The sequence below is a fragment of the Acipenser ruthenus genome, chromosome 40 (assembly GCF_902713425.1).
Source record: "Acipenser ruthenus chromosome 40, fAciRut3.2 maternal haplotype, whole genome shotgun sequence".
Taxonomy (NCBI): domain Eukaryota; kingdom Metazoa; phylum Chordata; class Actinopteri; order Acipenseriformes; family Acipenseridae; genus Acipenser; species Acipenser ruthenus.
In genome coordinates, this window is record NC_081228.1 from 9,407,797 (window position 1) to 9,435,392 (window position 27,596).

General features: G+C 40.0%; 16 non-coding genes across 16 annotated transcripts; 7 read left to right on the forward strand and 9 right to left on the reverse strand.

Moving 5' to 3' along the window:
* Positions 1-11,090: 11,090 nt before the first annotated feature.
* trnaq-cug (transfer RNA glutamine (anticodon CUG)) lies at positions 11,091-11,162 on the reverse strand. Its single transcript has one exon. It is a non-coding gene; the product is annotated as a tRNA-Gln (tRNA).
* Positions 11,163-19,946: 8,784 nt separating this feature from the next.
* trnam-cau (transfer RNA methionine (anticodon CAU)) lies at positions 19,947-20,019 on the reverse strand. Its single transcript has one exon. It is a non-coding gene; the product is annotated as a tRNA-Met (tRNA).
* A 296-nt stretch (positions 20,020-20,315) lies between these two features.
* Positions 20,316-20,402, forward strand: trnay-gua (transfer RNA tyrosine (anticodon GUA)). The gene is given in 2 exon segments: positions 20,316-20,352; positions 20,367-20,402. It is a non-coding gene; the product is annotated as a tRNA-Tyr (tRNA).
* Positions 20,403-20,964: 562 nt separating this feature from the next.
* Positions 20,965-21,037, reverse strand: trnam-cau (transfer RNA methionine (anticodon CAU)). Its single transcript has one exon. It is a non-coding gene; the product is annotated as a tRNA-Met (tRNA).
* A 295-nt stretch (positions 21,038-21,332) lies between these two features.
* On the forward strand, positions 21,333-21,419 carry trnay-gua (transfer RNA tyrosine (anticodon GUA)). The gene is given in 2 exon segments: positions 21,333-21,369; positions 21,384-21,419. It is a non-coding gene; the product is annotated as a tRNA-Tyr (tRNA).
* Positions 21,420-21,979: 560 nt separating this feature from the next.
* On the reverse strand, positions 21,980-22,052 carry trnam-cau (transfer RNA methionine (anticodon CAU)). Its single transcript has one exon. It is a non-coding gene; the product is annotated as a tRNA-Met (tRNA).
* Positions 22,053-22,347: 295 nt separating this feature from the next.
* Positions 22,348-22,434, forward strand: trnay-gua (transfer RNA tyrosine (anticodon GUA)). Its single transcript is given in 2 exon segments — positions 22,348-22,384; positions 22,399-22,434. It is a non-coding gene; the product is annotated as a tRNA-Tyr (tRNA).
* Positions 22,435-22,997: 563 nt separating this feature from the next.
* Positions 22,998-23,070, reverse strand: trnam-cau (transfer RNA methionine (anticodon CAU)). The gene has a single exon. It is a non-coding gene; the product is annotated as a tRNA-Met (tRNA).
* A 295-nt stretch (positions 23,071-23,365) lies between these two features.
* Positions 23,366-23,452, forward strand: trnay-gua (transfer RNA tyrosine (anticodon GUA)). The gene is given in 2 exon segments: positions 23,366-23,402; positions 23,417-23,452. It is a non-coding gene; the product is annotated as a tRNA-Tyr (tRNA).
* A 567-nt stretch (positions 23,453-24,019) lies between these two features.
* Positions 24,020-24,092, reverse strand: trnam-cau (transfer RNA methionine (anticodon CAU)). The gene has a single exon. It is a non-coding gene; the product is annotated as a tRNA-Met (tRNA).
* Positions 24,093-24,387: 295 nt separating this feature from the next.
* trnay-gua (transfer RNA tyrosine (anticodon GUA)) lies at positions 24,388-24,474 on the forward strand. Its single transcript is given in 2 exon segments — positions 24,388-24,424; positions 24,439-24,474. It is a non-coding gene; the product is annotated as a tRNA-Tyr (tRNA).
* Positions 24,475-25,413: 939 nt separating this feature from the next.
* Positions 25,414-25,486, reverse strand: trnam-cau (transfer RNA methionine (anticodon CAU)). Its single transcript has one exon. It is a non-coding gene; the product is annotated as a tRNA-Met (tRNA).
* Positions 25,487-25,781: 295 nt separating this feature from the next.
* trnay-gua (transfer RNA tyrosine (anticodon GUA)) lies at positions 25,782-25,868 on the forward strand. Its single transcript is given in 2 exon segments — positions 25,782-25,818; positions 25,833-25,868. It is a non-coding gene; the product is annotated as a tRNA-Tyr (tRNA).
* A 567-nt stretch (positions 25,869-26,435) lies between these two features.
* Positions 26,436-26,508, reverse strand: trnam-cau (transfer RNA methionine (anticodon CAU)). The gene has a single exon. It is a non-coding gene; the product is annotated as a tRNA-Met (tRNA).
* A 295-nt stretch (positions 26,509-26,803) lies between these two features.
* trnay-gua (transfer RNA tyrosine (anticodon GUA)) lies at positions 26,804-26,890 on the forward strand. Its single transcript is given in 2 exon segments — positions 26,804-26,840; positions 26,855-26,890. It is a non-coding gene; the product is annotated as a tRNA-Tyr (tRNA).
* A 386-nt stretch (positions 26,891-27,276) lies between these two features.
* On the reverse strand, positions 27,277-27,349 carry trnam-cau (transfer RNA methionine (anticodon CAU)). The gene has a single exon. It is a non-coding gene; the product is annotated as a tRNA-Met (tRNA).
* Between the last annotated feature and the right edge of the window lie 247 nt (positions 27,350-27,596).

Here is a 27,596-nt window from a genome sequence, read left to right on the forward strand (position 1 = left end):
ATTCAAAATGATCTAGACAGCATTCAGACACATGGCAAATACATTTCTCCCACCTTCCTTTCTATATTGGTTAATTGTGGGCTGTAGTTTTTTTGTTGTTGTTTTTTTTAACATGAGTCCCTTGTCCCTGTGCAACCACAATGTAGAAACATATAGAGAATGTATGGGATAATAAACATCACTGCTGTTTCTCTTAAAGCATGTTTATTTATTTCTAATACTGGACCCTGTCTTAATACTGTATTACATTCTGAATATGAATATAGCTGAATTAATTGTAGATAATACTTAGAATACCACATACATATTTAGCATTAAAAAGCAATCCATGTGATTTATTTACCAGTCGTTCATTATTTTGTGTATCAGCCGCCACACAAAGCTGAGCGCAGTGCGGTATACTGTAATGATGCTCCAGTCAGTCTGCCCGGACTGCACCTGAACCATCTTAAAAACACGAAGCCTCCAATAAGCTCATTTGTAAAAGTTAGTAAAGAATTGCGCTAATATAACGAAGCTAAATTTGAACTCATAGCTGGTACAACGAGAGAGAGCAGAGACCGTTAGAATTAAAAAATGCGAAAGTTCTGAGCGGCGTTAGGTGCTTCGTTAAATTAACACACCGTTGCTGGCAGTTTAATTTTGAAGAAAACCATATTTTAAATACTCAAATAGCACTGTATTAAAAAAACACTTTACTTCAGTTCCAGACCGTTTTCCAACAAATAAAAGGAGGTACATATTTATAATACGTATATTTGTTATGGTATTAAGACTAAACAAATGTGCTGCAGTTTGGTGTATAATTAATTTATTTATTAAATGTTGTAGTATTTTTTTATATATTGTATTGTTTTCTACGGAAGCCCTGAACCGCAGATGAAAAAAAAAAAAAAACACAGATTATCTCGTAAGTACGTGATAGTTTCACGTACGTACGTGATAAGTTTCACGTACGTACAAGATAGTTTCTCTAAAACCATGACGGATTTCGATACAGTGCTTCATAATGTAATTTATCTTGACCCGGGACCTTCCTAAAGGAGTGCTTGGTGCATAGGGTAAATTGAGATTATTTTTTTTTTTTTTTAATAGAGTAACGTATAGTATAGTAAAGTATTATATTCACGGTATTTATTATAATAATTAAGCTTATGATTGTCATATTGCTATTGATATTTAATGTAATACATTCCCGAAATGGTTTTGTTAGGGTTTTCTCATAACACACATTTGTTTATGTATCATTTATGGGTGACCCATGATGAATACTGGTAGCTTTATTGAAGTCTTCGCAATTAACAGCTTTGTAGAGTCGTTATTGTAGTTTTGCGTCTGTAGTTCAGGCAGTAAGTAGTTGCAGCTTTTTGTAAATGCGTTCGATCCCTGTAGATCTGGAATGTGTATGTCACAGATCGTAAATACGCGGAGCACAAAAGCTTATAGGACTAACCGTCTAAGTTTCTGTTTATGGGTGAAAATATATATATATATATATATATATAGGTATATACGAATTGGTGCAAGATTAACCAGTCAGTTGAAAGTAAGCATTAATGTATGTGCACATTCGTTACTTTACAGTAGTTTGGTGTGTCGATATTTGTTTATTGCACTGCATTTACTGCAGAGGGCATTCTCACTTCATTCATTCATTCAAAATTAAGATTGTATGGCAGTCCTCAAATAACAGCAATATAGAGCGGCCTTCACGGCGCGCCAGCGTAGAGCGACATTTAAAAATCGCTCTTTTATTTCCGCTGTCGCTCTGTTGCTGGTATACGAGGAATTCGCATGACAACTGTAGAACGTGGATAGCAACACGGTCCTGACGATGGACAGCAAGCCCATCAAAACTGGTAAGGACTTGTCTATGTAACACAGCTATTGTAATTTAGCAAAACCATCTTAAATTTAACACTTGCAGCACAACATTTAGCACGACTCCAACTTGCATGTAAAAAGGGCCATATAGATGTCACTTGTATAGGGGATATCCACATAAATCATTAAATAAATAACCAAGGCAATTCATTCCACTTAACTCATGGTTACCTTTACCAGAGCAAAAAACACAAATCTACACATTGCATCTAAAAAAAATAATAAAGCAGGGAATTGGAAATGTTTTCCTGACAAAGTGGGGCATAACTGGTAAAGACATACATGTGAAAAGTACTTGTTTTTTTCACACTTACTTTACCTGTAATGCCAATGGCACTTCCTAGGAAGCATAAAGAGGGTTGACTGTACACAATTCCCTTTAGTTCTGGCTCATGATTTTACCAAAAGTTATAAAGTTGCTTATTTAACAATATTGATAAATGAAATTTATAATTAAAGTTCGGGAGGAGGGTCAGACACCAATCTCCGCATCACCAAATTGAATCATTCAATTTACACATTAGCTAATTTAAATTGTTAGCACTATAAATACCCTCTTCACTTATCTCTCAGTTGCGTTTTGATTTCATCGTACATGCACGCATCATGGTCTGCATTCTGGATTATTCCGTTTCGACGGATGACGATCTGTTTGCTGTTTCCCCGGAGCCGAGATCCACGCAACCAGTTCAACCAGCCCTTCCCGGGCCAACTCCACGACAACTTCGGTCGGCGGTATTACCACTCCAAACTTCTCTGCCCAGATGTCTGCTTCTCCTGTCTGCCGTGGCTCCTGCCTGGCCACTCGTTCCTCCGCAACTCCTGAAATCAGAGACTGGATGATCTCCCGGCTCCAGCTTTATCTTCGTAGCAACAACATCCCATTCAAATCTACAGCACGTAAGGAGAATTTGTTTACTTTATTTCATCCTTCCCGTCGCAGGCGCTATGACGTCATCACTGATCGTTGCTTTACCCAGTGTTGCCAAGTATCACAAAACAAGCCCAACCCATGTCAGTATGGGTGTTTTTACAAATTCCAACCCGCGACTCAAGAAGAAAGCCCAATTTCCGCGTATTATAAGCGGACTTGAAACACCTCCCCCGCACCGACTGCATCTCCACGAAGCGCTTCTACTACCGGAAAAATCCGAAAGCAGGACCATCGCACCTGTCAATCAAAGGCTCATTTAGCAGTTCCTGAGCATTCTGGCTCCAACTATAACCTTTCAGGTTACCTCCCCTCACTGCAGGCCCCTGCAGTGACCTCTTTTTCCACTATGGGCGTCCAGCAGGCCCTCATAGTGATCCTTTCTCTGTGAAATGCTTTTCTTTCTGTGCTTCAGCAGTTTTGAGCATTTGTATCCAGAGATTGTTATTACAGTTAGGAGCGGCTGCTCCCGCGATCTATCCTGGGGTTTCGACACCCGCCACTGTTGTATAATATGCATCTGTAACCTTCTGGTTACACCCCCTCATCACTGCAGGCGTCCAGCAGGCCCCTGCAGTGATCTCTTTGGCCACTATGGGCGTCCAGCAGGCCCCCATAGTGCTCCCTTCACCTCCAAATATAACCTTTCTGGCTCCCTTCCCTCACTGCAGGCGTCCAGCAGGCCCCTGCAATGACCTCTTTGACCACTATGGGCGTCCAGCAGGCCCCCATAGTGCTCCCTTCACCTCCAACTATAACCTTTCTGGCTCCCTTCCCTCACTGCAGGCGTCCAGCAGGCCCCTGCAATGACCTCTTTGGCCACTATGGGCGTCCAGCAGGCCCCCATAGTGCTCCCTTCACCTCTAACTATAACCTTTCTGGTTCCCTTCTCTCACTGCAAGTTCCCTAACCTTTCTGGTTCCCTTCCCTAACCTTTCTGGTTCCCTTCCCTCACTGCTCATCGGCAGTTTTGAGCATTTGTATCCAGAGATTGTTTTGCCAGATTTGTAATAACTTCATTGAAGGAACCTGTGCTATTCTGCCTGTAACTTCCTTCATTTCCGCTCACCGTAACTCCACCACACCCAGCATCAACAGTCCCTCACGAAGATTGCTCCCTGCAATATGCAAATCGACCACGCCATATTCTTAATCAAAATTGCTGGGAAAAACGCATGACTGGCTAAAGCCAATATATCAAACACATTTAAAATCATGCCCATTGAGCCTGTCCTCAGGGGATTGTATTTTTTTTATATTTCCACTTTTCTGTCCGGTCCGGTCCCAGCACGACCCCATAGTGGTCTCTTCTCTGTGAGATGCTTTTCTTCTTTCAGCTTACCGGCAGTTTATTCAAACACTTTCAAAACCATTCCCATTTCTTTGAATATCAGTCAGGGCCGCAATACTGCATACTCTGGAGGCCTTCTGTTTTCTACATGTTAACTACTCCCTAATCCACGTGCATGCATTTCATTGAATCCCTACTGCGTTCAATATGAGAAATTAATCTTTTATGTGGGACTTTGTCAAAAGCTTTCTCGAAATTTAAATAAACCATGTCATATGCTTTGCAATTTGTACGCAATGAGGATAAATCCTCGAGGCAGAGCTTTTATCTCCTACCTTCTCTCTATTTGATCCTTTCTGTCGATTCCCTCAATGATGTCATACTTATGGTTTGGTTCCTTTTTTTTCGCAAGGAACTCCGCCTGTGGGAGCTCCTACTAAAAGAAAGGAATGGCAGTACTTTCTTTTACGACAACTGTCTCCTGCTGCACAAAGACATTCAGCCGTTCAAAGATGCAGCTCCCTCTCTTGGCTTTGGAGGATACTACAAGGGAAAATTGGTTTTCTGCTCCATGGCCCAACGAATTCAGCATTATTCCTATAACCGATCACTCCTCGTCATTGCGCAAAGTGTGTCCATTTGCTGTAGCCGCACTCCTTTTGGGGGTCTTCCTGGGCTCAAAATCCATTCTTCTCCACTCACAATTCACCTTCAGTCTAAATCTTTAACAAGATCGTTCATTATAATGAGAATATTCAGAAGGATTACCTGTTTATCTGTTACTCATCAGTTCATTTTCAGAGCTCAACACATTCTCTGCCACCTGAATATAATTGATTCTTTCTCGTTTCCAAACGCAGGGATTCAGAGCATTGGCTTCCGAAGACGACCTCCTGCAAACTCAGATTCCTCTTTTCAGACCTGACATTCATGTGAGCCACCTGCTGCATTCCCTGATTTCTGCAGGCTCAAGAAACAACTCTTCTCGGCATCACTCCCCGCTCACTGCAAATGTACCGGTCATCCTGGAATTGCTTTAAAATTTCACTTTGCATTCAACATTCCTTTCCATCATTCAGTGTCCGTAGTGTCATCCTGTTTTATGTCCCTTAAGAACAGAGCGATAAGATTTGAATTTCCGGCATCAAGTTTTTCTACAAACTCAACTCAATTTCAGTGTCCCAGCTCTACACTCTGCAACTCACAAATTTCACTAATCCTGAAAGGGCTTCAACTATCAGAATCTCTTTCTCCTCCTGCTTGCCTACCTATTGCCATCAACGTACTCTCTTGATGCCTCTCATCTGCTCCAGCTACTCCTGCCTGTTTTAGATAAAACCTTACAGCTCTTTCTCTTAGCCTTCTTGGGTTCCCATAGGTGCTGGGAGTCTACATCGCTCTCAAATTCAACCCCCAGATTCACCCCTTAATCTCTGACCTAGCAATCCCCTCATCTGATACCCTTTCCTTCCTGCTCAAAAGAAGTAAAACGGACAAGGAAGATTAGAGAAAGCTTTTCAATTTTGTTTATAAATTAAACTCCCATGTTGGCCCATATGACCCCTTTCTCTCTTGTCCATCTCCATCTTTCTCAGGGCGCATCACCCTCAGGCCCGCTGTTTATTAACAAAAACTGAACAATCGTCACCCAACATTTGTTCTTCTTTCACCTGATTTATTTCCAGGTCCGGATTCGCAGCTGAGCAGTTTTCCGGTCATTCCTTCAGAATCGTTGCAGCTTTTTCCCACGGGGTTCCAGACTCTCTTATCAAACGGTTAGGTCGTTGATCCTCCAGTGCTTACCAAGTTTACATTATAACAAATATTATGGAGCCTAAAATTGCTTTTACAGAAATGTGCTCTTAAGTGTTAGTAGCCTGCCTGGAGGAAGGGCAATCGAATCAGCCATGGATTCCCAGAGGTTTATTTCCCAAAAATGGGTTTTGTTTTCCTCTCCTGCGTGCTGATGATCATTTGTTAAAGGTTGGCTAAACCTTCAAGTGGGCTATATTCAATTCTAATTGTGGCATTGAGACCGGCTTGTTCTTTTTGGGGGTCTCAGCCTCGTCCAGTTGGCCAGGCAGCGAACCCTCAAACCAAGTTTAGGTTTGATGCCAAATGAATGTGTATATACAGCATACTTTTCTGTTAAATCGCATACTCCGCATTCTCTACAATAAATATTTGTACTAAAACATTTTGTGATTGGTGTTTGTCCCGAACTACTGAAATGAAATTTATAATTAAAGTTCGGGAGGAGGGTCAGACACCAATCTCCGCATCACCAAATTGAATCATTCAATTTACACATTAGCTAATTTAAATTGTTAGCACTATAAATACCCTCTTCACTTATCTCTCAGTTGCGTTTTGATTTCATCGTAACCCACCACCTCCCCATCTCCACCTTTCTTAACAGTTTTTATGTTTTATCAAATGGGGGTCTCAGCCTCGTCCAGTTGGCCAGGCAGCGAACCCTCAAACCAAGTTTAGGTTTGATGCCAAATGAATGTGTATATACAGCATACTTTTCTGTTAAATCGCATACTCCGCATTCTCTACAATAAATATTTGTACTAAAACATTTTGTGATTGGTGTTTGTCCCGAACTACTGAATTGATATTGTATGTAATTTAAAAAAAAAAACCCTTTGGTTACAGGTATCAACAAACAAAATGAAAGGCAGCTGGAGGCTGTGTCACGGAGGAACAACACACTGAACACAAGTCTGTAGTAAAAGCAAAAACAATCGTCAGAGGAATTGACAAGTTACATTCTGAGATTATTTCTCAAGGATCGTGGTACAAGGTGCTGCTTGGAACATAATTCACCCACTTATATTCACATACACTGTATGATTACTTGCTCATACACTATAATGACATGCGTGTACTCTATACTAAGATGTATACACTGTATAAGGGCTCTTCACACTGCAAGTTTCAACCCAGGTCAAAGGGTTGCAAATCCACATGGCAGTAGCTAGCCACAAAATGAATGCTGTGAGAAGCAGGGTCAAGGGAGCAATTCACTGCAAAATCGTAATGGGAGTGTTGTAGTCAGACGAAAAGGTACGAGAATGAATTACCATCGGGGAAAATGACAGTATATTCAGCACGTTGCTGCAGTCTCCTTGTCTGCACAACTCTAAACAAGACCATCTTCACAAAATAATTATATATTAATAAAAAACAGATACAGTGGCTCTCAAAAGTATTTACCCCCTTGGACTTTTCCACATTTTATTGTGTTACAACATGGAATCAAAATGGATTTAATTAGGAGTTTTAGCCACTGATCAACACAAAAAAGTCCATAATGTCAAAGTGAAAAATAAAATCTACAAATTGTTCTAAATTAATTACAAATATAAAACAGAAAATAATTGATTGCATAAGTATTCACCCCCTTTGCTATGACACACCTAAATAAGCTCTGGTGCAACCAATTGTCTTTAGAAGTCACATAATTAGTTGAATGGAGTCCACCTGTGTGCAATTAAGGTGTTTCACATGATTTCAGGTTAAATACACCTGTCTCTGGGAGGTCCCACATTTGGTTAGTACATTTCCTAACAAAAACTACATCATGAAGACGAAGGAACATTCAAAGCAAATCCGGAATAAGGTTCTTCAAAAGCACCAATCAGGGGTAGGATATAAGAACATTTCCAAGGCATTGAATATCCCCCTGAGCACAGTAAAGTCCATTATTAAGAAATGGAGAGAATATGGCACAACTGTGAATCTGTCTAGAACAGGCCGTCCTCAAAAACGGAGTATCCGGGCGTATAGGGCACTAGTCAGGGAGCCCACAAAGAGGCCTATGGCAACTCTAAAGGAGTTACAGTGTTCCACGGCTGAGCTGGGAGACACTGTGCATATGGCAACAATAGCCCGGGTGCTTCACAAAACTGGCCTTTATGGGAGAGTGGCAAAACGAAAGCCATTGTTGAAAAAACTCACATCGAATTTTGGCTGGAGTTTGCCAGAAGGCATGTGGGAGACTCTGAGACCAAGTGGAAGAAGATTCTATGGTCTGATGAGACCAAAATAGAGCTTTTTGGCCTCAACGCTAAGTGCTATGTTTGGCGCAAACCTAACACCGTACATCATCCTGAGAACACCATCCCTACCGTGAAGCATGGTGGTGGCAGCATCATGCTATGGGGATGCTTCTCTGCGTCAGGGCCTGGAAAGCTCGTGAAGATAGAGGGCAAAATGGATGTGGCAAAGTACAGAGAAATCCTGAAGGAAAACCTGCTGAAGTCTGCAAGAGACCTGGGACTTGGAGAAGATTCATCTTCCAGCAGGACAATGACCCCAAACATACAGCCAAAGGCACACTGGAGTGGCTTAAAAACAAAAAGGTCAATTTCTTGGAGTGGCCCAGTCAAAGCCTGGACCTCAATCCAATTGAGAATATGTGGAAAGAGTTGAAAATTTCTGTTCACCAAAGGTCCCCATCCAACTTGACGGAGCTTGAGCAATTTTGCAAAGAAGAATGGGCAAAAATTGCAGTGTCCAGATGTGCAAAGCTGGTAGAGACTTATCCAAATAGACTCATGGCTGTTATTGCTGCCAAAGGTGCCTCTACCAAACATTGACTCGGGGGGTGAATACTTATGCAATCAACTGTTTTCTGTTTTGTATTTGTAATTAATTTAGAACAATTTATAGATTTTATTTTTCACTTTGACATTCTGGACTTTTTTTGTGTTGATCAGTGGCAAAATCTCCTAATTAAATCCATTTTGATTCCATGTTGTAACACAATGAAATGTGGAAAAGTCCAAGGGGGGTGAATACTTTTGAGAGCCACTGTATATACTATACTGAGATATAATATATTGAGATGTATGTACTATCATCAGTCACATAAGTTATACTTTCCACCGACATTTCAATTCCTGGTTTAAATTAAAATTGCATCAAGAAACCAGGGTCATCAATTTAAACATTTCATAGGTCTATGCTCTTTTCAAGTTTCCATTTTCTCAGTATAGAGCTAATCTCAGTATGCAGTGTGTGTAAATAGTAGTAGGTGAATTATGTTCCAAATGGCACCTTTTATTGTGGCTTTTGTACATTCATTTTAAAGGCCCAGTACTTACTGGGACAAGAATGTGCTGTCAATGACGGGCTTGAGTTGTGTCCAGTTTCAGTCTTTCCTGGCACCAGACCAGGTCTAATGCAAATACATTTAAATGCAATCTGCTGAACTATTTGCATTTGACTTGGCATTTGTATTCTGAAATACAAGTTTGCAAAAATATTTCAAATTAATTTAAATATTTCTTATTAATAATAATAAAGTAGAGAGACTTTTTCAGTATTGAAAGTGTTTGAGAACTTAATATTTATTAAATGTTACAATCAAAACAAGTAAAACCAATACACTGCGTGGTGCATATATATATATATATATATATATATATAAATAATCTCATCATACTACTTATAGTTCGGTGGCAATTATCCACAGATGAATTATAGACGGCATCTCCCTGTATAGGGCGGCACGGTGGCATAGTGGTTAGAGCTGCTGCCTCACAGCACCAGGGTCCTGGGTTCAAATCCAGCCTAGGGTACTGTCTGTGTGGAGTTTGCATGTTCTCCCCGTGTTCGCATGGGTTTTCTCCGGGTACTCCGGTTTCCTCCCACAGTCCAAAGACATGCTGTCCAGGTTGATTGGTCACTCTAAATTGCCGTGTGAGTGAGTCCAGAGCCCTAACCACTACACACTGCTGCCCATTTGAGCTAATTAACCTTGAAAGAGTTGGGTTATTCTCACAAGTACTCTTCGATTACCTTTTTTAACATGCTGCTAAGGTTACTCGTTTGAACATTACTAATGCTAAATGTGTCGCCAACAAATCGATTCATCTTGAATGCTGCTATTATTTAATGCAATGAATGGTCCATTGACACTTGCTTGAATGCTGCCATTACCTAACCTGTTGATAACGAAGTAGTGATACGTACATATAATGCTGCTTTTGCTTAAACATGCTGCTAACACTACTTTTAAATGTGAACTTACAATACTTTTAAATGTGACCTAACAATATTTACCTGCTGCGCAATTGGCGATCTAGGTTCTGGTTGAGCCCAGCGAAGACGGGCTGCTTGCATGAAACAAAAACGGAGAGAAAATGCTCCTTTGGTTGTTGATTTGATAGCATTTCTTTCACTCAGAATGCTACTTCATCTAACCCAGGCCGCAGCGGTGAGAGCGTCGCAGCCTAACCACTAGATCACCAGGGAAGCTGAAAGGGGGATTTCACGACACGCCTGAAATCCATGTCAGCAAAATGAAGTGTCAAGTGAAACTACGAGTCAATTTGTAGGACTACACAGAACTAGCGTGATACCCCCTGCGGGAGGCTTGTGGCGCAATGGATAATGTTGGGCTTCAAATCAAACACTGAGAAGTGATTCAAAGGTTGTGGGTTCGAGTTCCACCAGTTGTGTTTTGTGGGCTGTTGTAGGAATTGAAATCCTTCGTTAGTTTAAAAGAAAACCAACCCATATAGGCTTTATATTTTGTGCCAAACTGATAGCTTAAAAGCATGGCTTCACTGAGATTTGACCTCAGATTGCTAAATTTAATGTCTAGAGTGCTAACCATTACACCATGGAACCTCCATCTCATGCTCAACCTAATTAGAAACACAGAGCAATCCAATAGGCACCGCTGGGATTCTAACCCAGGATCTGTTTACTAGACAGACCAGCTAAGCCACGGTGCCCGTCATTGCTGGAGCAGAGAGTTTCAGTATGGTAATGTGTTTCCTACCAAACACAGTTCTCCAAAAAGAACTACCATGCATTGTTGCAAATCAAACAAAATACGCATTTCCCACCTAAAACATTAGAGACATCTCCATTGATTTCACGTGTCCGATCGCACGCTTCACTTTCAAAATGACAAAAGTCACGTTCACGGGATTCTCTTTTTTAAAAGAAAAGAAACCCACAGTTAGGTCCCACCGAGATTTGAACTCAGATCGCTGGATTCAGAGTCCAGAGTGCTAACCATTACACCATGGAACCAACGGCGATGTCCTGTGGGGCACATGGCCCGTCGCTCCTGCTGCTCCAAAGTGTCGACTGTTCCCGCTGACGACCCATGAAGTGCTTTTTTGGAAACAAAATATGATTTGTATTAACATTACATTGTGTCTATGTGGTGTGCATGGCTTATCCCTCCCCTCTCTATTTTAACCTGTTGATTAAGAAGTAGTGATACTTACCTTGATTGCTGCTATTGCATTTTTGGGGGCTGTTTTTTGATGACAAAATATGCTAATGAGCTAACCATACACACTGAGTGCTGCTATTATTTTAACGTTTCTAACGAGTTATTGATACTCAACTTGAATACTGCTATTGCTTACAACGCTGCTAACGGTGCATTGTACTTACCTTTTGTAACACATCATCGGTTGATGTGTTGGGAGAGCCGTTTGTTAACATGTATTATGCATATTAATTGACATTTTTATTTGCACCCTATATTCATATATTGTAATATTAAAGTGTTGTTTATTAGTTTATGCTAGGTATACTATTTATTAACCTGCTACAATTATCCTGCCACTATTACTTATTATCCTAGCTATAGTATATGCTGGTTTTACAATTGCTGCTAATATATTAACGGATTAAGTGAATAACTAACACATGCTTTTGAGAGTCAACTGCTTGGAAGGCAGCTATGCTCACCACTATACCACCAACGCCACTGCTTTAGCTTTATCTGTCTGTTAAACATCAGCAGTTTTTTTAAAAATTGTCTGTACAAATGCAATACATCCTAACGTTATGTTTGGTTCTTGTTTTATCACTGGGGTGGGGGAACCGGTCACGAAAATTGTCAAAAACATTGCGTAAATTGCCATTTGTTCGTGCTGTATTATGGAGGATATTCCCTGCCAAAATTAGAAATGAATGAATGAATAAATAAATAAATATTGAAATAAATACATAAATACACAGGCATTTATTTACTTATTTCGAGATTTATTTATTTATTCATTCATTTATTTATTTCGATATTTCTTTTTCGATGTGGTCTCCGTATTTCTTTTTCTTTTTCGATGTGGTCTCCGTATTTCTTTTTCTTTTTCGATGTGGTCTCCGTATTTCTTTTTCTTTTTCGATGTGGTCTCCGTATTTCTTTTTCTTTTTCGATGTGGTCTCCGTATTTCTTTTTCTTTTTCGATGTGGTCTCCGTATTTCTTTTTCTTTTTCGATGTGGTCTCCGTATTTCTTTTTCTTTTTCGATGTGGTCTCCGTATTTCTTTTTCTTTTTCGATGTGGTCTCCGTATTTCTTTTTCTTTTTCGATGTGGTCTCCGTATTTCTTTTTCTTTTTCGATGTGGTCTCCGTATTTCTTTTTCTTTTTCGATGTGGTCTCCGTATTTCTTTTTCTTTTTCGATGTGGTCTCCGTATTTCTTTTTCTTTTTCGATGTGGTCTCCGTATTTCTTTTTCTTTTTCGATGTGGTCTCCGTATTTCTTTTTCTTTTTCGATGTGGTCTCCGTATTTCTTTTTCTTTTTCGATGTGGTCTCCGTATTTCTTTTTCTTTTTCGATGTGGTCTCCGTATTTCTTTTTCTTTTTCGATGTGGTCTCCGTATTTCTTTTTCTTTTTCGATGTGGTCTCCGTATTTCTTTTTCTTTTTCGATGTGGTCTCCGTATTTCTTTTTCTTTTTCGATGTGGTCTCCGTATTTCTTTTTCTTTTTCGATGTGGTCTCCGTATTTCTTTTTCTTTTTCGATGTGGTCTCCGTATTTCTTTTTCTTTTTCGATGTGGTCTCCGTATTTCTTTTTCTTTTTCGATGTGGTCTCCGTATTTCTTTTTCTTTTTCGATGTGGTCTCCGTATTTCTTTTTCTTTTTCGATGTGGTCTCCGTATTTCTTTTTCTTTTTCGATGTGGTCTCCGTATTTCTTTTTCTTTTTCGATGTGGTCTCCGTATTTCTTTTTCTTTTTCGATGTGGTCTCCGTATTTCTTTTTCTTTTTCGATGTGGTCTCCGTATTTCTTTTTCTTTTTCGATGTGGTCTCCGTATTTCTTTTTCTTTTTCGATGTGGTCTCCGTATTTCTTTTTCTTTTTCGATGTGGTCTCCGTATTTCTTTTTCTTTTTCGATGTGGTCTCCGTATTTCTTTTTCTTTTTCGATGTGGTCTCCGTATTTCTTTTTCTTTTTCGATGTGGTCTCCGTATTTCTTTTTCTTTTTCGATGTGGTCTCCGTATTTCTTTTTCTTTTTCGATGTGGTCTCCGTATTTCTTTTTCTTTTTCGATGTGGTCTCCGTATTTCTTTTTCTTTTTCGATGTGGTCTCCGTATTTCTTTTTCTTTTTCGATGTGGTCTCCGTATTTCTTTTTCTTTTTCGATGTGGTCTCCGTATTTCTTTTTCTTTTTCGATGTGGTCTCCGTATTTCTTTTTCTTTTTCGATGTGGTCTCCGTATTTCTTTTTCTTTTTCGATGTGGTCTCCGTATTTCTTTTTCTTTTTCGATGTGGTCTCCGTATTTCTTTTTCTTTTTCGATGTGGTCTCCGTATTTCTTTTTCTTTTTCGATGTGGTCTCCGTATTTCTTTTTCTTTTTCGATGTGGTCTCCGTATTTCTTTTTCTTTTTCGATGTGGTCTCCGTATTTCTTTTTCTTTTTCGATGTGGTCTCCGTATTTCTTTTTCTTTTTCGATGTGGTCTCCGTATTTCTTTTTCTTTTTCGATGTGGTCTCCGTATTTCTTTTTCTTTTTCGATGTGGTCTCCGTATTTCTTTTTCTTTTTCGATGTGGTCTCCGTATTTCTTTTTCTTTTTCGATGTGGTCTCCGTATTTCTTTTTCTTTTTCGATGTGGTCTCCGTATTTCTTTTTCTTTTTCGATGTGGTCTCCGTATTTCTTTTTCTTTTTCGATGTGGTCTCCGTATTTCTTTTTCTTTTTCGATGTGGTCTCCGTATTTCTTTTTCTTTTTCGATGTGGTCTCCGTATTTCTTTTTCTTTTTCAATAATTAGCCAATGGAGTAGTTGATGCCGCCCACTGTTTTACCCATTTGGCATTTGGTTAAGTTTGACTTAATCAAAGTCCTGTGGCGCAATTGATTTTTTTTCAGCAAAGTATTTATAAAAATGGCTCAATATTACAATATTATTTGAAGAGACCTGTTGATTCTTGCTAATCACATAGATGCAAACTCTGTGTCTCAGGACTATATTCTCTACCGTGTTGAATGGTTGCTGGAGCGATTAGGTCAGGTGTCAGCAGTTACAGGTGATGATATAGACCCTGTCGTATTAGCTAATCTGGAAGAAAGTCTGCACAGACTCAGAGTTCGACAATATGATGTTGTGGGATACCGCTGTGAAAATGCATTGGGAGTGATGAAGAATGGCGATCCTGGACGTCCTTACTTAGATACATCAGTCAGCACAATCGAATATTACATACAGTCTGGTGTGACTGCCTCCGACATTTCCAACTTGATGTCAGTGTCTGAAAGAAGAATTCAGAGAAGAATGGAAGAGAATACTATTAGGTAATAAAGAGCGACATGCACACAGAGAAGAATGGAAGAGAATACTATTAGGTAATAAAGAGCGACGTGCACACAGAGAAGAATGGAAGAGAATACTATTAGGTAATAAAGAGCGACATGCACACAGAGAAGAATGGAAGAGAATACTATTAGGTAATAAAGAGCGACATGCACACAGAGAAGAATGGAAGAGAATACTATTAGGTAATAAAGAGCGACGTGCACACAGAGAAGAATGGAAGAGAATACTATTAGGTAATAAAGAGCGACATGCACACAGAGAAGAATGGAAGAGAATACTATTAGGTAATAAAGAGCGACGTGCACACAGAGAAGAATGGAAGAGAATACTATTAGGTAATACAGAGCGACATGCACACAGAGAAGAATGGAAGAGAATACTATTAGGTAATAAAGAGCGACATGCACACAGAGAAGAATGGAAGAGAATACTATTAGGTAATAAAGAGCGACGTGCACACAGAGAAGAATGGAAGAGAATACTATTAGGTAATACAGAGCGACATGCACACAGAGAAGAATGGAAGAGAATACTATTAGGTAATAAAGAGCGACGTGCACACAGAGAAGAATGGAAGAGAATACTATTAGGTAATAAAGAGCGACGTGCACACAGAGAAGAATGGAAGAGAATACTATTAGGTAATAAAGAGCGACATGCACACAGAGAAGAATGGAAGAGAATACTATTAGGTAATAAAGAGCGACGTGCACACAGAGAAGAATGGAAGAGAATACTATTAGGTAATAAAGAGCGATGTGCACACAGAGAAGAATGGAAGAGAATACTATTAGGTAATAAAGAGCGACATGCACACAGAGAAGAATGGAAGAGAATACTATTAGGTAATAAAGAGCGACATGCACACAGAGAAGAATGGAAGAGAATACTGTTAGGTAATAAAGAGCGACATGCACACAGAGAAGAATGGAAGAGAATACTATTAGGTAATAAAGAGCGACATGCACACACTGGGTTAACGATTCATTTCTTGATGACTGTTTCAGAAGTGTTTTTGTTTTTGTTGTTTTTGCCAGTAGAGTTTCAGACTTGTATTCAATTCTGGGTGACGATGAGCTGGATGGTATTGTTTCTGAAATCCATCATAACCACCCAATACTGGTTACAAAATGATGCTCGGTCACCTGAAATCATGAGGCATTCGGATTCAGAGTAAGGTGTATTGTTAGTTTTACCCACTCCTAAGTGGAACCAAAAACGAACCAACATACACCAAAGAGTAACCTCTTTTAGTAGTGGTTATTATAATTAGAAACTATTAATATCTTACTGAAAATAAGCAGGTGCAATTGTTTTAGATTTTAGTTTGAGTTTAAAAAGCTGTAAAATACAAATCGACCTGTAAGTGATTTAGCACAAGGGTGTATGTCATTGTCCTGATGTTTTTTTTTGTAACCAGCATTTCGAGTACAGCAATCCTTAAGAGGAGTTGACCCAGAAGGTACTCTGATGCACACTCTACTGTCGGTGGCATATCGCTGGAAACCACAAACTCATTAGGTACCATGTTTGTCTTGAATTTGTCACCCTTGTAATTGCATTTCACCTGGTAGTCCCACATTGAAATCCTCAAAAACAAATTAAATTGAGTGAAATGCCTTCATGTATTTTTAAAAAGTGAAATTCTTGTTTTGAAATGTTATGTAATATTGGCCTTGTTTTAAATAATGTAATTTTATGATGAAAAATTAAACATTTTAAATCTTTAAAACTTCCTATATTGCAGTCCTAAAGAAGGTGTTAAAAACCACTGCCCCAAATTAAGAAAACAGGAACTCACCTTGTGCTGCACTAATGCAATGATTTTAAAGTTTCAGAAACCCTTATTACTTTTAGCAACAGCTATGAAATGTCAGAATCATAGTGAGCTGTATGGTGGGCATGTTTGGTTTTTTTTTATTGCAAGAATGAATAGCTGTAAGAAATCATGAGGATCTACCACTTTAACTGAAATACTGAAGCAGTAAGGAAAATATAAATTGTACATATCAACAAAAGAGAGGTCTTGGTTATGTTTTTGTTATTATTTTACTTTTTTATTTTTAGAATTGAACGGTTATGGAGGGATGTTTTTAGTAATGTCCTGGATCTGTTCTATCAGATCTTCTACAATCTGGAGTCTGAGGGACTGCTCAATCCAGACAATGAAACACATCTTTATGCATTGCATTGGACTTTCCTTCCACAAATCCAGAAGCACCTGCGTTTCTTCAAAGACGGCTGGAATAATCACAAACTGAGAACAGAAGGTAACCAGACTCCAGTCCAGTTATGGCTGAGATACAACTCAGAATGGGCCGGAGAAGATCCTGCTCAGGTAATATAAAAAACGACGGGTCAGAACCGGTTAGAATTAAAAATATTTGAACTTCATTCTTGCTCAGGTCATGACTTGACTAAACATTAGTTTATCACAGCCATTACAGGTCTGACATTCGTGTGCATTCAAAAAGAAATATTTACTACAGGCCACCATTTTTTGAAAAACATAAAGTTACATATCTTATTTTTTAAGGTTAATGAGGAATATGGGATTGACTGGGCTGGACCACACAATCATGATGCTGAGGGAGTGTCTGTCCCTGAAATTCAATTTCCTCGTCAGCTAACAGCAACAGAAGTCTTATCACTGCCCAATCACGAAGATCAAAATGAGTGTGATTTGAGCATTTATATAGAAACTGCAATTAATCTCAGAAATACTAGAAAACTAGACACAGACATATACGTTTTACAAAACATTGTAACTTTATTACAAAAATAAATGAAAACAATTCACAAGTGTTTTTGAACAAACAAAAAAAAACAGTATATGGTGTCTCATTGGGGACAGTCAGTGGTAGTGGGTGGACGGGGGTTGGTTGAAGGTGGGGTGTCAGGGGTTCTCCCTCTAATTATTATTTTTTTTTCTTATCCAGTATGCAGTTACGACTTAATACAGGTTTGACTGTATTGTACGAACATGCTGATTCCTGAAACTACGGCCTTAAGCCACTACATTAGGACAAACACAATAAAAATAAAACCAGGTTTAGTAGAATTGGCAGTTATCCCAAACTCTTAATATCACTGAGATATCAGAGACTGAGAAAAACAAGGGTGACAATAAGAGGAGCTGCATTATCACAAGGAAACCAATAACAGTAAAAAAACAAAAACATTACGCTTCTGGAATTAGAAGAAAACCCCCAAACAGAATTTTTTTATTTAGAGTTTTGTTTTTAAGACCCTGTCTCACTGCTGCAACCCCGCAGGGCCCAGGACATTTTTATTTGATGCTTTAAGCAGTCTGACATTAACAGGAGTGATATTGAGCAGGTTTGAGTGTATTTATATATATGCAGGCGTATATGGAGGCGTATTGGTGCCACATAGAATTAAACAAAATAAGATGAGTGTGTGTTATAACAATTTATTATCGCAAAAACAGGAGAAGACTTTTCAGCTCTTTTGGTGATGCTACAAAAAAACGAAAGAAAAAGGAAAAAATATTAGTGTTTTTTTCCCTTTGAAATTTCACTGTATGGTTTTGAGTACTGGCAATTGAAAATGTGAGTTACTAACACATTATACAAATCTTAAACTGATTATTCAATTTTCAGTCTGTAAAAACATAGCTTCTGTTTCAGCAAGTTACCAGTTTGCCTTACTAGCTTAAAAATAACAGTATAACCTGCTCAATATCATGTGACACAATTTGTGGTCATGGCATAAACAGAGTTTCACTTTTGCCAATTACAGCACATACAGAGTGTGAGGAAATTAACTGAGGAGCAGTGTTTTAATACCTACATTAAGCCTACATTTAATCATGCTTTGCATTTAAACACATGCACAATTTCTTGTTTTTTAAAAAATACAACATTTACTGTACAGAATTGATGATATGGTTACAAAACTAATTCTACATTATAATACGTTGAATTTTACTGTTCTCAATAAACCTCCTAAAGAATCCTGTTATACCACATTTCGTCTCCAGAGAACACTCATCATCTTCATCCTTGTCATCCCTCTCCTCCTCCTCACTGAGAGTGGGCCAGGTCATTCTTTCTAGTATTACCTTTAAAAAGATCAGTGAAGACAAACAGTTAACTGCAGATTGAAGCAGATAATTGAATCTTACTGGGCATTTTTTTTTTCTTTTGAATTCCTACATTGAAATGGTTCAGTACCTATCTTTAATTCCACTTCATCTCATAGTCCAGTTCAAGGTGATTGCTTTTAATACTTGCTAATAGACAAGCTTTACAGTTACCTTATTTTTTAAATAAAAACTTTATTAAACTAAGAAAACACATCCAGGTATAACTTATTTGAGATTTCCAATCCAAGTGTGAAAAAATGTAACATACCTGAACATAGATTCAGAGGCCCTTGGAAATAGTAAAGGAACCACGTCTTCTCTTTCCTTTAGGAGAGGCCAAATGGAAGTTTCTTAAAGACCCTTCTGCAGCTGTTTCACCTGCCTTGTTGTTCTGCCAATAACCTAGCAGAACAATTCATAGATTAAACTAATGTCATTTTTGTTTTAAATGAATAACAAAAGTAAATAAAATATTACTAAGCAAGTAGACATAGGAATTGACACAAATAAAAGTAAAGCTAACTTATGGAAATCCAGTTTTAAGTTAATTACAAACAACAAATTGTGAACCTAGAATGGAAATGTACAAAATAAAAATCAATCAAGTTATTAGAGCGTGAAGGAGTAGTTTCTCCATCAGCCAACGCCTAGTTTCCTTGGTCACCCCCGGAAGATCCCAGCAAACTGCAAGTTGTAGAATGATATTATTTTCTTCTTCCATGAGATCTTTGGTTCCCACAAGCTAGAACACACCTTGTGAATTTTAAGTATAAACATGTGCACACATACTTAAAATGAAAATTCTTACTAATGTAATAGTCTCTCTAATGTCAATGTCTGGGCAATCTTCAATTTATATGGTGGCTGTGTCTGGTACACCTCCAAGCAAAACATGTATGATTGCAGGACTCAGTCCAGCTAGGCATGGACCACCATGAATGAAAGAATGGCCAATTATTTGTCCAGCAACTTGTAACAAATGGCTCTCCAGGAGGAATTCGGACGTTGATGGACTTAGGTGATTAGGTGTTAAGTGTGACGATGAGTGATGCTCTTTCTTTTATAAATGGGTTGAAAATGTTCAATCCGGTCTTGCTTGGGAACAATGATTTCATTCCAACATCTGAAAATAGTCTATTAAAAAAAACCACAGAAGCTGCACCCTCTGAGGATCGAACTCAAGACCTTCAGATTATGAGACTGACGCGCTACCTACTGCGCTAAGGAGGCAGAGACACCTCAAGGTCGCCATTTATCAACCCTGTCCTACAAATTTCCAAAGCTGAGGGAAAACACGCATACAACAACAGTCGCGAGCCAGGCAGGAGTCAAACCTACAATCTTCTGATGTGTAGTCAGACTATCCACTGTGCCACTGGCCCCTGTGTTCTGGAAGCACTGTTAACGCACACTCGGCAACAAGAAGAAAAACAGTGGTGGCAGCTATTGACTGCTGCAGTCAGCTGAGCTTGCCAGCCTTTTGCTGAATTGTGTATTGTCCTCAAAGAGCAACCCCTCCCATCCTTCCTTCGATAGCTCAGCTGGTAGAGCGGAGGACTGTAGTGGAACACATTGGCATCCTTAGGTCGCTGGTTCAATTCCGGCTCGAAGGACAATACTTTTTTTTTTTTTTTCAACTACCTGGTTTTACTGGTAATGAGGATAAAAAGAAGGAATGAAACCTAAGGCAACAACTGTCTGAAACAACAACAACAACAACAACATCATCATCATCATCATCAAATAAAAATAAGTTAATCATTTTCACCTAGCTCTGGGCAGCCACGTGTCATACGTTGTCAAGTGTGGGGAATTAGCTCAAATGGTTTTACTGGTAATGAGGATAAAAAGAAGGAATGAAACCTAAGGCAACAACTGTCTGAAACAACAACAACAACAACAACATCATCATCATCATCATCAAATAAAAATAAGTTAATCATTTTCACCTAGCTCTGGGCAGCCACGTGTCATACGTTGTCAAATGTGGGGAATTAGCTCAAATGGTAGAGCGCTCGTTTAGCATGCGAGAAGTAGCGGGATCGATACCTGCATTCTCCAATGGATGCTCTTTCTTTAATAAATGGTTCGAAAATGTTCAATCTGGTCTTACTTGGGAACAAAGATTTCATTCCAACAGCTGTAAAATAGTCTATTAAAAAAACACACAGAAGCTGCCCCCTCTGAGGATCGAACTCAGGACCTTCAGATTATGAGACTGACGCGCTACCTGCTGCGCTAAGGAGGCAGAGACACCTCGTGGTCGCCATTTATCAACCCTGTCCTACAAATTTCCAAAGCTGAGGGTAAACAAGCATACAACAACAGTCGCGAGCCAGGCAGGAGTCAAACCTACAATCTTCTGATGTGTAGTCAGACTATCCATTGTGCCACTGGCCCCTGTGTTCTGGAAGCACTGTTAACGCACACTCGGCAACAAGAAGAAAAACAGTGGTGGCAGCTATTGACTGCTGCAGTCAGCTGAGCTTGCCAGCCTTTTGCTGAATTGTGTATTGTCCTCAAAGAGCAACCCTCCCACCCTTCCTTCGATAGCTCAGCTGGTAGAGCGGAGGACTGTAGTGGAACACATTGGCATCCTTAGGTCGCTGGTTCAATTCCGGCTCGAAGGACAATACTTTTTTTTTTTTTCTCCTACCTGGTTTTACTGGTAATGAGGATAAAAAGAAGGAATGAAACCTAAGGCAACAACTGTCTGAAACAACAACAACAACAACAACATCATCATCATCATCATCAAATAAAAATAAGTTAATCATTTTCACCTAGCTCTGGGCAGCCACGTGTCATACGTTGTCAAGTGTGGGGAATTAGCTCAAATGGTTTTACTGGTAATGAGGATAAAAAGAAGGAATGAAACCTAAGGCAACAACTGTCTGAAACAACAACAACAACAACAACATCATCATCATCATCATCAAATAAAAATAAGTTAATCATTTTCACCTAGCTCTGGGCAGCCACGTGTCATACGTTGTCAAATGTGGGGAATTAGCTCAAATGGTAGAGCGCTCGTTTAGCATGCGAGAAGTAGCGGGATCGATACCTGCATTCTCCAATGGATGCTCTTTCTTTAATAAATGGTTCGAAAATGTTCAATCTGGTCTTACTTGGGAACAAAGATTTCATTCCAACAGCTGTAAAATAGTCTATTAAAAAAACACACAGAAGCTGCCCCCTCTGAGGATCGAACTCAGGACCTTCAGATTATGAGACTGACGCGCTACCTGCTGCGCTAAGGAGGCAGAGACACCTCGTGGTCGCCATTTATCAACCCTGTCCTACAAATTTCCAAAGCTGAGGGTAAACAAGCATACAACAACAGTCGCGAGCCAGGCAGGAGTCAAACCTACAATCTTCTGATGTGTAGTCAGACTATCCATTGTGCCACTGGCCCCTGTGTTCTGGAAGCACTGTTAACGCACACTCGGCAACAAGAAGAAAAACAGTGGTGGCAGCTATTGACTGCTGCAGTCAGCTGAGCTTGCCAGCCTTTTGCTGAATTGTGTATTGTCCTCAAAGAGCAACCCTCCCACCCTTCCTTCGATAGCTCAGCTGGTAGAGCGGAGGACTGTAGTGGAACACATTGGCATCCTTAGGTCGCTGGTTCAATTCCGGCTCGAAGGACAATACTTTTTTTTTTTTTCTCCTACCTGGTTTTACTGGTAATGAGGATAAAAAGAAGGAATGAAACCTAAGGCAACAACTGTCTGAAACAACAACAACAACAACAACATCATCATCATCATCATCAAATAAAAATAAGTTAATCATTTTCACCTAGCTCTGGGCAGCCACGTGTCATACGTTGTCAAGTGTGGGGAATTAGCTCAAATGGTTTTACTGGTAATGAGGATAAAAAGAAGGAATGAAACCTAAGGCAACAACTGTCTGAAACAACAACAACAACAACAACAACAACAACATCATCATCATCAAATAAAAATAAGTTAATCATTTTCACCTAGCTCTGGGCAGCCACGTGTCATACGTTGTCAAATGTGGGGAATTAGCTCAAATGGTAGAGCGCTCGTTTAGCATGCGAGAAGTAGCGGGATCGATACCTGCATTCTCCAATGGATGCTCTTTCTTTAATAAATGGTTCGAAAATGTTCAATCTGGTCTTACTTGGGAACAAAGATTTCATTCCAACAGCTGTAAAATAGTCTATTAAAAAAACACACAGAAGCTGCCCCCTCTGAGGATCGAACTCAGGACCTTCAGATTATGAGACTGACGCGCTACCTACTGCGCTAAGGAGGCAGAGACACCTCGAGGTCGCCATTTATCAACCCTGTCCTACAAATTTCCAAAGCTGAGGGTAAACAAGCATACAACAACAGTCGCGAGCCAGGCAGGAGTCAAACCTACAATCTTCTGATGTGTAGTCAGACTATCCATTGTGCCACTGGCCCCTGTGTTCTGGAAGCACTGTTAACGCACACTCGGCAACAAGAAGAAAAACAGTGGTGGCAGCTATTGACTGCTGCAGTCAGCTGAGCTTGCCAGCCTTTTGCTGAATTGTGTATTGTCCTCAAAGAGCAACCCTCCCACCCTTCCTTCGATAGCTCAGCTGGTAGAGCGGAGGACTGTAGTGGAACACATTGGCATCCTTAGGTCGCTGGTTCAATTCCGGCTCGAAGGACAATACTTTTTTTTTTTTTCTCCTACCTGGTTTTACTGGTAATGAGGATAAAAAGAAGGAATGAAACCTAAGGCAACAACTGTCTGAAACAACAACAACAACAACAACATCATCATCATCATCATCAAATAAAAATAAGTTAATCATTTTCACCTAGCTCTGGGCAGCCACGTGTCATACGTTGTCAAGTGTGGGGAATTAGCTCAAATGGTTTTACTGGTAATGAGGATAAAAAGAAGGAATGAAACCTAAGGCAACAACTGTCTGAAACAACAACAACAACAACAACAACAACAACATCATCATCATCATCAAATAAAAATAAGTTAATCATTTTCACCTAGCTCTGGGCAGCCACGTGTCATACGTTGTCAAATGTGGGGAATTAGCTCAAATGGTAGAGCGCTCGTTTAGCATGCGAAAAGTAGCGGGATCGATACCTGCATTCTCCAATGGTTGCTCTTTCTTTAATAAATGGTTCGAAAATGTTCAATCTGGTCTTACTTGGGAACAAAGATTTCATTCCAACAGCTGTAAAATAGTCTATTAAAAAAAACACACAGAAGCTGCCCCCTCTGAGGATCGAACTCAGGACCTTCAGATTATGAGACTGACGCGCTACCTACTGCGCTAAGGAGGCAGAGACACCTCGAGGTCGCCATTTATCAACCCTGTCCTACAAATTTCCAAAGCTGAGGGAAAACACGCATACAACAACAGTCGCGAGCCAGGCAGGAGTCAATCCTACAATCTTCTGATGTGTAGTCAGACTATCCACTGTGCCACTGGCCCCTGTGTTCTGGAAGCACTGTTAACGCACACTCGGCAACAAGAAGAAAAACAGTGGTGGCAGCTATTGACTGCTACAGTCAGCTGAGCTTGCCAGCCTTTTGCTGAATTGTGTATTGTCCTCAAAGAGCCACCTTTCCACCCTTCTTTCGATAGCTCAGCTGGTAGAGCGGAGGACTGTAGTGGAACACATTGGCATCCTTAGGTCGCTAGTTCAATTCCGGCTCGAAGGAAAATACTTTTTTTTTTTTTTCTCCTACCTGGTTTTACTGGTAATGAGGATAAAAAGAAGGAATGAAACCTAAGGCAACAACTGTCTGAAACAACAACAACAACAACAACATCATCATCATCATCATCAAATAAAAATAAGTTAATCATTTTCACCTAGCTCTGGGCAGCCACGTGTCATACGTTGTCAAGTGTGGGGAATTAGCTCAAATGGTTTTACTGGTAATGAGGATAAAAAGAAGGAATGAAACCTAAGGCAACAACTGTCTGAAACAACAACAACAACAACAACAACAACATCATCATCATCATCATCATCAAATAAAAATAAGTTAATCATTTTCACCTAGCTCTGGGCAGCCACGTGTCATACGTTGTCAAGTGTGGGGAATTAGCTCAAATGGTTTTACTGGTAATGAGGATAAAAAGAAGGAATGAAACCTAAGGCAACAACTGTCTGAAACAACAACAACAACAACAACATCATCATCATCATCATCAAATAAAAATAAGTTAATCATTTTCACCTAGCTCTGGGCAGCCACGTGTCATACGTTGTCAAGTGTGGGGAATTAGCTCAAATGGTTTTACTGGTAATGAGGATAAAAAGAAGGAATGAAACCTAAGGCAACAACTGTCTGAAACAACAACAACAACAACAACAACAACAACATCATCATCATCATCAAATAAAAATAAGTTAATCATTTTCACCTAGCTCTGGGCAGCCACGTGTCATACGTTGTCAAATGTGGGGAATTAGCTCAAATGGTAGAGCGCTCGTTTAGCATGCGAAAAGTAGCGGGATCGATACCTGCATTCTCCAATGGTTGCTCTTTCTTTAATAAATGGTTCGAAAATGTTCAATCTGGTCTTACTTGGGAACAAAGATTTCATTCCAACAGCTGTAAAATAGTCTATTAAAAAAAACACACAGAAGCTGCCCCCTCTGAGGATCGAACTCAGGACCTTCAGATTATGAGACTGACGCGCTACCTACTGCGCTAAGGAGGCAGAGACACCTCGAGGTCGCCATTTATCAACCCTGTCCTACAAATTTCCAAAGCTGAGGGAAAACACGCATACAACAACAGTCGCGAGCCAGGCAGGAGTCAAACCTACAATCTTCTGATGTGTAGTCAGACTATCCACTGTGCCACTGGCCCCTGTGTTCTGGAAGCACTGTTAACGCACACTCGGCAACAAGAAGAAAAACAGTGGTGGCAGCTATTGACTGCTGCAGTCAGCTGAGCTTGCCAGCCTTTTGCTGAATTGTGTATTGTCCTCAAAGAGCAACCCTCCCACCCTTCCTTCGATAGCTCAGCTGGTAGAGCGGAGGACTGTAGTGGAACACATTGGCATCCTTAGGTCGCTGGTTCAATTCCGGCTCGAAGGACAATACTTTTTTTTTTTTTCTCCTACCTGGTTTTACTGGTAATGAGGATAAAAAGAAGGAATGAAACCTAAGGCAACAACTGTCTGAAACAACAACAACAACAACAACATCATCATCATCATCATCAAATAAAAATAAGTTAATCATTTTCACCTAGCTCTGGGCAGCCACGTGTCATACGTTGTCAAGTGTGGGGAATTAGCTCAAATGGTTTTACTGGTAATGAGGATAAAAAGAAGGAATGAAACCTAAGGCAACAACTGTCTGAAACAACAACAACAACAACAACAACAACAACATCATCATCATCATCAAATAAAAATAAGTTAATCATTTTCACCTAGCTCTGGGCAGCCACGTGTCATACGTTGTCAAATGTGGGGAATTAGCTCAAATGGTAGAGCGCTCGTTTAGCATGCGAAAAGTAGCGGGGTCGATACCTGCATTCTCCAATGGTTGCTCTTTCTTTAATAAATGGTTCGAAAATGTTCAATCTGGTCTTACTTGGGAACAAAGATTTCATTCCAACAGCTGTAAAATAGTCTATTAAAAAACACACACAGAAGCTGCCCCCTCTGAGGATCGAACTCAGGACCTTCAGATTATGAGACTGACGCGCTACCTACTGCGCTAAGGAGGCAGAGACACCTCGAGGTCGCCATTTATCAACCCTGTCCTACAAATTTCCAAAGCTGAGGGTAAACAAGCATACAACAACAGTCGCGAGCCAGGCAGGAGTCAAACCTACAATCTTCTGATGTGTAGTCAGACTATCCATTGTGCCACTGGCCCCTGTGTTCTGGAAGCACTGTTAACGCACACTCGGCAACAAGAAGAAAAACAGTGGTGGCAGCTATTGACTGCTGCAGTCAGCTGAGCTTGCCAGCCTTTTGCTGAATTGTGTATTGTCCTCAAAGAGCCACCCTCCCGTCCTTCCTTCGATAGCTCAGCTGGTAGAGCGGAGGACTGTAGTGGAACACATTGGCATCCTTAGGTCGCTGGTTCAATTCCGGCTCGAAGGACAATACTTTTTTTTTTTTTCTCCTACCTGGTTTTACTGGTAATGAGGATAAAAAGAAGGAATGAAACCTAAGGCAACAACTGTCTGAAACAACAACAACAACAACAACAACAACAACATCATCATCATCATCAAATAAAAATAAGTTAATCATTTTCACCTAGCTCTGGGCAGCCACGTGTCATACGTTGTCAAATGTGGGGAATTAGCTCAAATGGTAGAGCGCTCGTTTAGCATGCGAAAAGTAGCGGGATCGATACCTGCATTCTCCAATGGTTGCTCTTTCTTTAATAAATGGTTCGAAAATGTTCAATCTGGTCTTACTTGGGAACAAAGATTTCATTCCAACAGCTGTAAAATAGTCTATTAAAAAAAACACACAGAAGCTGCCCCCTCTGAGGATCGAACTCAGGACCTTCAGATTATGAGACTGACGCGCTACCTACTGCGCTAAGGAGGTAGAGACACCTCGAGGTCGCCATTTATCAACCCTGTCCTACAAATTTCCAAAGCTGAGGGAAAACACGCATACAACAACAGTCGCGAGCCAGGCAGGAGTCAAACCTACAATCTTCTGATGTGTAGTCAGACTATCCACTGTGCCACTGGCCCCTGTGTTCTGGAAGCACTGTTAACGCACACTCGGCAACAAGAAGAAAAACAGTGGTGGCAGCTATTGACTGCTGCAGTCAGCTGAGCTTGCCAGC